Here is a 9,724-nt window from a genome sequence, read left to right as displayed (position 1 = left end):
AACCTAATGGCACAAGGATAACCTCCATTTTGAAAACTCCCATAATACACTCCATTTTGAATGTAAGAAAGCTCACATTGAAGACTCCCATAATGCCATGTTCTGTAATACCAATATAATGCATCTAGTAATTCACATATCTATCCACACATCTCCTCAATACTATCTCATAAATATGCAAACTGGATATTGTCTGCAGATTGCTATACTATTTTCACACATCACAACTGTGTGATATCAAACATTACATTGTATTCCAGTATCTAATATAGCCATCTTATTCAATGGGGAAAGGGGAGGGGAGTATCACATGTAATGCCATTGTCTAACCCACATGATGGCAGCCATATTTAACAAAACTGCAGACTCCATCTTGGTATGTGGAGGTCATCCTTATTCCATTCAAAGCTGTTATTAATTCAACTTCCATGATATAACACATAATACACAATCCTATCCTAATACTGCCAGCATCCAGCAAGCATCTAAGACCATGCTATTGTACAAACCACATGGTGGATCATATGAATAAACTGCAGTCTCCACATGGTTCAATGGGGGAGGGGGAGGAGCACATGGACTTCTTTTCTTTACAAGCCTCATGCTGGCAGCCTGTCAGAGTTCAGCAGGGGATCGGCCGTCCCTTACCGTCCCGCCGGCTTCCTCTGACTTCCCAGGCAGTCGGGCGGCTGGTGCGGCGACGTGGGAGGTGCTGAGCATTCTCCCTGATGCTGGTGTCTCGGGCGGCCTGGTGCACGGGGATCGGAGTCCCTGTCATGGGCGCCGCCATGACACTTCCTTTTCTGACTGTCCTTCCTTCCCTGACAGTCTGGCCGGTCAGCTGACGCTGTGGACCAATCAGTGGGCTTCCAGGGGTATATATCCGGCTCCTGTGTATCAGGTAGTTGCCTGAACAACAATTGTCGCTGCTAGTGTTACTAGTGGTCTCTCGTTCCAGGTTCCCTTGCTTCCAGTGATCTATTCCTGTGTGCAGCTATATCGTTTATCTCACCAGTGCTTTACCACCTCAGCTTGTGTGCAGCTATATCGTCCATCTCACCAGTGCTTTACCACCTCAGCCTGTGTGTAGCTATATCGTCCATTTCACCAGTGCTTAACCACCTCAGCCTGTGTGCAGCTATATCATCAGTGCTTTACCACCTCAGCCTGTGTGCAGCTATATCATTCATCTCACCAGTGCTTTACCACCCCAGCCTGTGTGCAGCTATATCATTTATCTCATCAGTGCGTTACCACCTCGCCTGTGTGCAGTATACCTCCATTCCACCAGTGCTTACCACCTCCCCTGTGTGCAGTATATCTCCATTCCACCAGTGCGTTACCACCGCCGCCTGTGTGCAGTATACTATCCAATTCACCAGTGCTTTACCATCACAGCCTGAGTGTAGTTATATGTACCAAAATCTCCAGCGTTATAATCTCTGGCTGGCTCCAGTACTACTACCCACCTCGTTACTAGACTCTGTGGTCCCTACTTACGTGTTACAGTATTGCACCGTGGTGCACTCTTTTCTGACTGGCAACCCGGTAGAGTGTGTCCGCAGTGCACACTTCCTTGTACCTCAAGTACAGTGTCCCTACGTGCCCCTTACTGGCACTGACCCTTTGGGCCACGAGTGTTCGTCTCTCCTTTTTCCTGCAGGCTTTGGTCACCTAGTCAAAGGACTGCGACCTGCTTACGAGGTGCAGCTCAAGCCCATATCCCGATTGGTGGGGTCACTGGCGAACACCATCTCGTGGGTTAGATTCCGCACCTTTGACTAGGTCTCGCCAATGACCAAGACCCGTGGATGCGGAGGTCGTACATTCAGGCCCCTCGCCTCCGTTTCCTCCCGCAGCCTCAGGCCTCAGCTTCCAGAAAACCGCCTCCCAGCGTGACACAGCCATATTGACTGCAGACTCCATTACTCATGGTTATTACTTATAACAAACCTATTTGTACTATAAAATCCCAAGACTATGATAGTATATAACTTCACACTATTATCATAATGTGGCCAGTAATCCACAACTCTTATGGAACTACAATTACTATATGATTTCAACCTGAAATAAACACATTCCATAAACTACAATATTTCAACCAGATTCCATTATACAATATTTCAGAAAGTATAAACTATCAGTGTATAGTACTTATGGGCTTATTACAAGGTAATTGGCCACTACCAAATTACTGATTCCTTCATCACCAGCTGAAATATATATTCTACAGCAAAAAGCACCATCCCAACTCTAACTACAGCATATTACAAAACTGTAGCCTCCATTCAACACATGGCAGTGACAAAGACTACACTATAAATCGCTTTACCAAATCACTGCAAACTTGTTACATATTATCTTATCTTATTATCTTACCTTAACAATCCATTTTACTAACTACAGTAGACATTATTACACAATATCATAACCATGTAAGCCACAACCATATTTTTAACCAAAGCTATGTCCTTAGTAAGTTTCTATGTTATCAGATACTTATCCTCCAGGTAGGTAAGAGACCAGCTTCTCCATTGAGGAGGATTGGGTATTCATCCTCCCAGTCTGGGTGCCACAGTCTGAATGACCATGTCCTTCAGTTAGTATAATTGAGCTCTGGGGTCTCTTTGTGAACCCAACTCCTCCTTGAACACACCTTGATAGGTGTGTTCATAAGGGAATATCCTATTGGTCAATTGAAACCCCTTTCTTAGTGGGCTATTGTTTATTTATTTATTAACAGTTTCTTATATAGCGAGGATATTTCGTTGCGCTTTACAATTGGAAACATAAATAGAACAAAACTCGGTAATTACACACAGATATATAGGTAGGAAGGCCCTGCTCGTAAGCTTACAATGTTGTTCTAAGCCTTATTGTGTTGTGGCTGGCTATATGTAAACAAATGCTAATTGTATCTCTACTGTGCATTTACACTGTTGATATATACTCCTTAGTATACCACCGTGTGACCTGTGCATGCATTATCTGCTGAGCAATCCACCTGTGCCTTGCTGGAATTACTGTTTTAAATACCACTGCCTTTCTATATTGGGATTGCTGTGTTATGCTGCTGCTGCAATAATAGTGACTGTGTTTAACCATTGTTACTGCATTAAAGACTTTGGGCCTGATTCAGAGCCGTTCGCTATTTGCGGTCGTTCGTTCAAAAACAAGGGGTGGCTATTCAAATGATACGTTCGCAAATTGCAGTCTGTTCACACCTCTAAGTCTGAACGAGCGAGCAAAACATATGCTCGTTTATTTGTTAAAAATGCCCCCTGGCCGCTCGCACCATACGTCATGTCCGCTATTTATTAGATTAATCGAGTACATCGACCAGCGTATGAACTGCTCGCTATTCTTGTGGTTGGTTTTTGCTACCACAATCTTGCGAGCAGTTCTGGCAATAAAATAACCCAGTGACGTGGTCAATGACGCTGCTGTATTAATTATGCACACCCATAAAACGCCCGTTTTGACCTTTAAGCACGCCTGCGTTCGGATCTCCACTCCCCATTTTCAAGCACCTTCCCCTGTTACCACCCACATACGCCTCATTCTGTCACTCAAAATAGCAGGCATTCGCTATATTGCGAGCACATGAATTTCGGCCGCACTGACTGGTTCGTGCATGCGTATAACGATCCGTACGCATGCGCAGATGTGCGAACATCGCTCGGAACGAGTGTACTGCCGCTAGCGAGTGGCTCTGAATGAGGGCCTTTATTGCAGATCTGAGTGTTCTATTACTTGCATTTCACCTGTGGTTAAATACTGTGCTGCACTTCATTATTCCCTTGCTACTACCTGTTCCAGTGTACTAGACAAAACTAGTGTCAGTACTGCAGTTAACTGTGTTCTTGTCACATTAGTATTGCTTATTGACTACAGGTTGAGTCTCCCATATCCGTAATTCTATTATCCGAAATATTCCAAAAACCAAAGTTTTTTTTTGCAGCCGTGACGTCATGACGTGACCTGGCGTCATGACGTCACAGATTAATGACCAATCACTAGCAGTGTGGGCGTGGTCTATATGCCGCGCTCCCCCCACTGCAGCGCACGCCAGGCATTTCGTGACACCCGCCGGACTCCCTTGCAATACCTGATGGACCCTATTGCAGGACCCACCCCCGCCGCACATGCCGGGACTCACATGACACCTGCCAGACTTCACCCGACACCCGCCGGATCACTTGCAACATCCACCGGACACCCCCGCAGCACACACCAGGCCTCCTGTAACACTTGCCGGACCCCTCTGCTGCACACGCCAGGTCTCCTGTGACATCTCCCGGACCCCCCCTGCAAGGTATTCTGAAAACCGAAATTATCCAAAATCCGAAATGCTCCTGGTCCTGAGCATTTCGGATATGGGAGACTCAACCTGTACTAATCCATTTATTACCTAGTGATCTCCTGTCTGTTACATAAGCCCCTACTGTTCGGAGGTATAAGACTTGGCAGCCGCCTAACTACTGGTGTGTGTATCTAACACTAAGGGAACAGTGGGTGGCTGTTATAGGCAGAAGACCCTCCATAGAGGGACTCTAGGCATCTTATGCAATAGTGCAGGAGTTTCATAATAGATACAAAGGAGAAAATGAGTAGATTGTATTTGCTGGGGCACGCTTTGTTATGTATGTTAAATAAAATATAGCTTTTAATTAGAACCAACTCTGAATGAGAACCTAAATCTCCTAGAAGATTCACTGGAACATCTTGTGTAAGTAGAAGAGTGGTGAGTGGACTAATGGTTGGAGTGGTTTCATTTAGAAGTATGGGAATATTAGATAGTCCGATGTTATGTAGGATTGCCTTGATTATGATAAAAGTATAGTCACTAGTGATCAAGGATCATTTCATTGACAGGTCCTGACAATTGCTGTTTATGATTATCATTGAGCTATCTAAAGGTACAGTACTTTAATATTCATCCATTCCATTTTTATCATTGTATGTCTCCATCTCAACACACCCCAAGTTCAGTTTCTAGTAGACTATGGGCCTGATTCAGCAGTGGATGGAATTGCAAAGCCGCACAGGAGGCTTTGCAGTACCTTCCTGCTAAAATTCAAATACTGTAGGAGGCATCTGTTTGCAGCCTGGGATTACCATCGCAACCATCCTTACGAAGCCTGGAAGTCTACGTCCATGGATGAAGTCCATGGCCTTGTCCATCCTGAAAAACGGGGATGACACACCCCCATTTCCGGGAACGCTGGCCGTCGCCACCCCCGCTCTGCCACGCAAAAGCTTCTGCCTGTCAGACATGCACAGGCATAGTGGGGCCTGCATGCGCTCTCTCCTTGGTGTCATCCTTGACTCTGAACTGTCCTTTGTTCCCCATATTCAATCTGTCTCAAAATCATGTTATATACATTTAAAAAACATATCCAAAATTCGACCATATCTCACACAAGACACTGCAAAAACTCTAATCCATGCACTTATTATTTCCCGCATTGACTATTGCAATAGCCTCCTTACTGGTCTTCCCAGAAACAGGCTATCACCATTACAATCCATTATGAATGCAGCTGCAAGGCTTATCTTCCTTGCGAAACGTTCTTCTTCTGCTGCCCCGCTCTGTCAGTCCCTCCATTGGTTGCCGGTTTTCTACCGTATTCAATACAAAATACTTTCACTTACACATAAGGCTATTAACCAAACCATACCAACATACATCTCTTCACTCATCTCAAAATATCTCCCAACCCGACCTCTCCGCTCAGCACAAGATCTGCGTCTCTCATCCCCGTGCATTACTTGCTCCCATTCACGGTTACAGGACTTTCTTCATGCTGCACCCACTCTATGGAATAACCTACCTCACACAATAAGACTTTCCTCTAGTCTCCAATCCTTCAAGCGTTCCATGAAAACTCACCTCTTCAGGCAAGCTTATCAGATTCCAGAACCTCCCACATAACCTTCATAGCTTCCATATCTAATTACATCCCTTTTTACAGTCCACACACAATCTCACACATCGTCTTTCTCTCACATCCTCATGACATTTGGTCGACATTCCTGTGTGACTGGATCATGCAGCCAACCAAGAAACTGTGCATTCTGGCTGGACCAAAATGCAATATATAGCACCTATCCTTGTGTATCAATGCCTATTTCCCTATAGATTGTAAGCTTGCGAGCAGGGCCTTCCTACCTATATATCTGTCTGTTATTATCCAGTTTTGTTCTATTAATGCTTACAATTGTAAAGCGCAACGGAATATGCTGCGCTATATAAGAAACTGTTAATAAATAAATAAATAGTTTGGGGGCAGTAAACCCAAATATCGTGCCCAGGATCGCGCTGTGTACACTGCAGTGTTTCACGCGTTATTCCCGTGTTAAACCCTGTAAGTTACCTGGGTTGGATTGCCGGGTCACTTGACCCAGCAATCCAACCCTTTCCCCTTTTACACCAAGGAGCTACCCGGGTTAACCCTACAATAACCTGGGATTTAGCTCTGGTGTAAAAGGGGTATTGATAGCAAAAGGTGCCTCATACAGAACAGAAAATGTAATTGTATATTTTGCAAGGTACTATGGGGAGCACAGGACCCATTCTGTGAGTGTGCAGAATGGGTCCTGCGTAATCACATGCAGCTCCTTCGATGCCTCTGTCTGATTGAAAGGCAGAAGCATTTAAGGGGCACTATGGTGGTGGAGTCAGGGCGTGTCTGCCCCATTTTCTGGGAGTGGAAAGGCCAGGAACTGCATCGACAGATGCAGTTTCCTGACATCGCAAGCTGGCCAGCCTGAGTAAGCTGAGAATAATTCAGCTGGCTGGAGGCCCGGCGCCATCCACCATCGAGACCATCGACCACTGATGGTCGCGATGGTGAACTCAGCCTATGACCTCGGTTGCAGTGCTGGGATTGCAAATGCAGCAGGGGATGTCATACACCTCCTGCTGCATTTGCCTGCGTGCAGCTTTGCAATTCCATCCAATGCTGAAACCCTCCCTATATGCGTAAGTAATCCACCACTTTCATTGTTCTTCTGGACATGGCATGTTCCTAATTTTAATCAATGACTGTACCATTATTGGTTTTCATATACTGTATGCTTAAAAATGGAGGGCAAAGGACTTAGCATAGGCCTATAATCATTATCCCCCATTAGAGAACTTGAGTGTAAACGCAGGGCCGGCTCTAGGGTTGTGAGCACCCTGTGCCGGCTCTTATTTACAGCTTAAAGGGACTGTTATGGGGTTAACATGGCCCCGTCTTATGCAAATTTATTTATGTATTGTTTTGAAAAAATGCATATTATGGCTGATCTGCATTTTTCACACTTTGTTTCATTTTACATGAGGTTTATTGATGAAAGTTTCATGCTGTGGACTGGAGGCGAGAGGTCTCTTAAGGAGTTTGTAAAGGGCTTGAGCTGGTTGCCGGGATCTATTAGGTTTACCTACACATATAGTGCAGAAAAAATTGATTACCTAGATGTCTGTGTGAGGGTTAATTATGATCGGCTTTCAACTGAAATCTTTAAGAAACCCACCGACAAGAATATGCTTCTGGAAGCAACAAGTTTTTATCCATTACCCCTTAAAAAGGGTTTACCCTACTACCAACTTGTTACAGTAGTGCATATTAGTTCTGATGAGCGCTGTCTTCCTGAGGCATAGGAAAATATGGGCAATAAATATATAGAGAGGGGTTACCCTCCAGGAGAAGTCAAGAATGCAATCATGAGGTGTTTGTCATTAAAGAGAGATGATCTTCTCAATCCATCTTCCAAAAGTGATGACAGAGACATGCGACTAGTTTTTGCCAGCACTTTTTCTATTACCTCAGGGTTAATTAAAAAAAACATATGACATCATTGACACATAGTCCAAACAGACCCGATTTTGAAGGACGTGTGTAAGAATGCACCATTATTTTGTTACAAAATGGCCAATAATGTGAGAGAGATGATTTCACGCTCTGATATTGGTTCAAGAAATAATTTCACCATGAATTGGTTGACAGGAGTGCATGTTGATTTATAAGCTTGGAACCATGGTTCCCCATGGACTAAATGAAGAATTTACATTTGCACCATATATGGGTGATTAGGAGATTAAGGGTGAGAGTTTAGAAAAGTGAGAGTTTCTGAAATTTTTTAAACTTTGCCAATGTAATAAAGGCCAAAAATAAAGTAACAGAGTGAACTTGCATGTTTTTTTAGACTTAAAAAACTCTCACGATTTAAAATCTCATTCAGGTGTTTTCCCATTTTGAAGATAAAACAACCAATGTGAGAGTTTACTGCTAAACTCTCACAGTATCTAAACTCTCACCCTATTACATTTGGCCCTATATGTGTAATCTTTAGTTGATCCCCAATACTGGTTCATTCCTTTAGGGTTTATATTCATGCATATATCTATTGTGATAATGTGCACCCACTGGGGTTTGTTCCCCATCTTTAACTGGATGTTTTCAGCTTCATGCCAGTACCTGGCAGATGCTTGCTATTTTCCTGTTGCGCTTGGTTCCTAATCTTATTTATTTTATGGGTTTTTTTTCTGTGGGTGTGGCCTTATTTGTTATATTGGGTGGCTTCAGTTAGGTAAATATTATGATTTACCGGTGTTTGAGGCATGTAATTTCATACTATAGACTCTTTTCACATCTTTCAGTGGGTTTATTATTATTTGTTTATTTATGGGTGTCTGTGTGGTGTCCGTTGTCATCATTTCCGGCACTCATGCCTTTGCTTGTGAGTGGCTGGGTCACATTGGTTCCACATTGATGCCATTTCCGGCGTGACGGGCGGTCCCCGTGTGTATCATGCTGCACTCGGGAGGCTAGGTTCTCGGTGGTGGATTGGTGCGACTGATGGCATGTCACAGGTGAGTTTCCTCATGTGTTGATCAATGGGGTAATTAACATATGCAAAGTACAGTACTATTTTGCGGTTCACTGACGAAGGTGGCAAGAAACAGCTGTCGGGACCAGTCAGGTTTTGAGCATGGCTCCCTGAGCCCATTGAAGGCTATTCATTATGGATATCATGTGCTGAGTATTGAATTATACCTTTTTTTTACTATGGCTTGTTTTGGATTCAGTATGATATACTGAATGGCCGGCAGTTCAAATCCCGACAGCGGCATCCCGGCATCACTGAAAATCCTGATCGTCCCCAGGTAAGTATTCTCTAACCTATTCTACTCCCTAACCCTAACCCTCCTTTAGAGGTGCCTAACCCTAACCTCCCCCCTAAGTGCCTAACCCTAGTCCCCCCTCTAAGTGCCTAAACCTAACCCCCCTTCCCCACTGCCTAAACCTAAGTCCTTCGGGGAGTGCCTAACCCTAACTCCCCCTTCCCCTAGCCCAAACCTAACCTCCCGGGGGCTTGCTTAACCCTAAGTCCCCCCGAGAACCCTAAACCTAACCCTCCCCCCCGCGGCTGTCCGCGCCCGTCACCCAGCTTACCTTCGATCGGTATGCCAGGTGTCGGGCTCCCGGCGTAGGGAAAATGACAGGCATCGGGATTTCGACGCCTGTCATTTAACCCTTGCCGGGATTATACAGTTGTGTAGCCGGTGGTCGGGATTCCATCCATCGGCCTCCTGACTGTGGCCCTCATTCAGAGCCGTACGCTCTGAGCAGAGCGCACGCTCTGAATGAGGGCCGGGCTCCATTTTCATGGAGCGTCCTCCTGGACGCTCGTATAGCTGTGGGTCACCACCCACAGGCTATACGAGCGTGCA

This window comes from Taudactylus pleione, unplaced genomic scaffold (genome assembly GCF_031769625.1).
Source record: "Taudactylus pleione unplaced genomic scaffold, aTauple2 ptg000053l, whole genome shotgun sequence".
NCBI classification, from domain to species: Eukaryota; Metazoa; Chordata; class Amphibia; order Anura; family Myobatrachidae; genus Taudactylus; species Taudactylus pleione.
The sequence above is the reverse complement of the archived record's forward strand: the minus strand, read 5'-3'. Positions refer to the sequence as shown.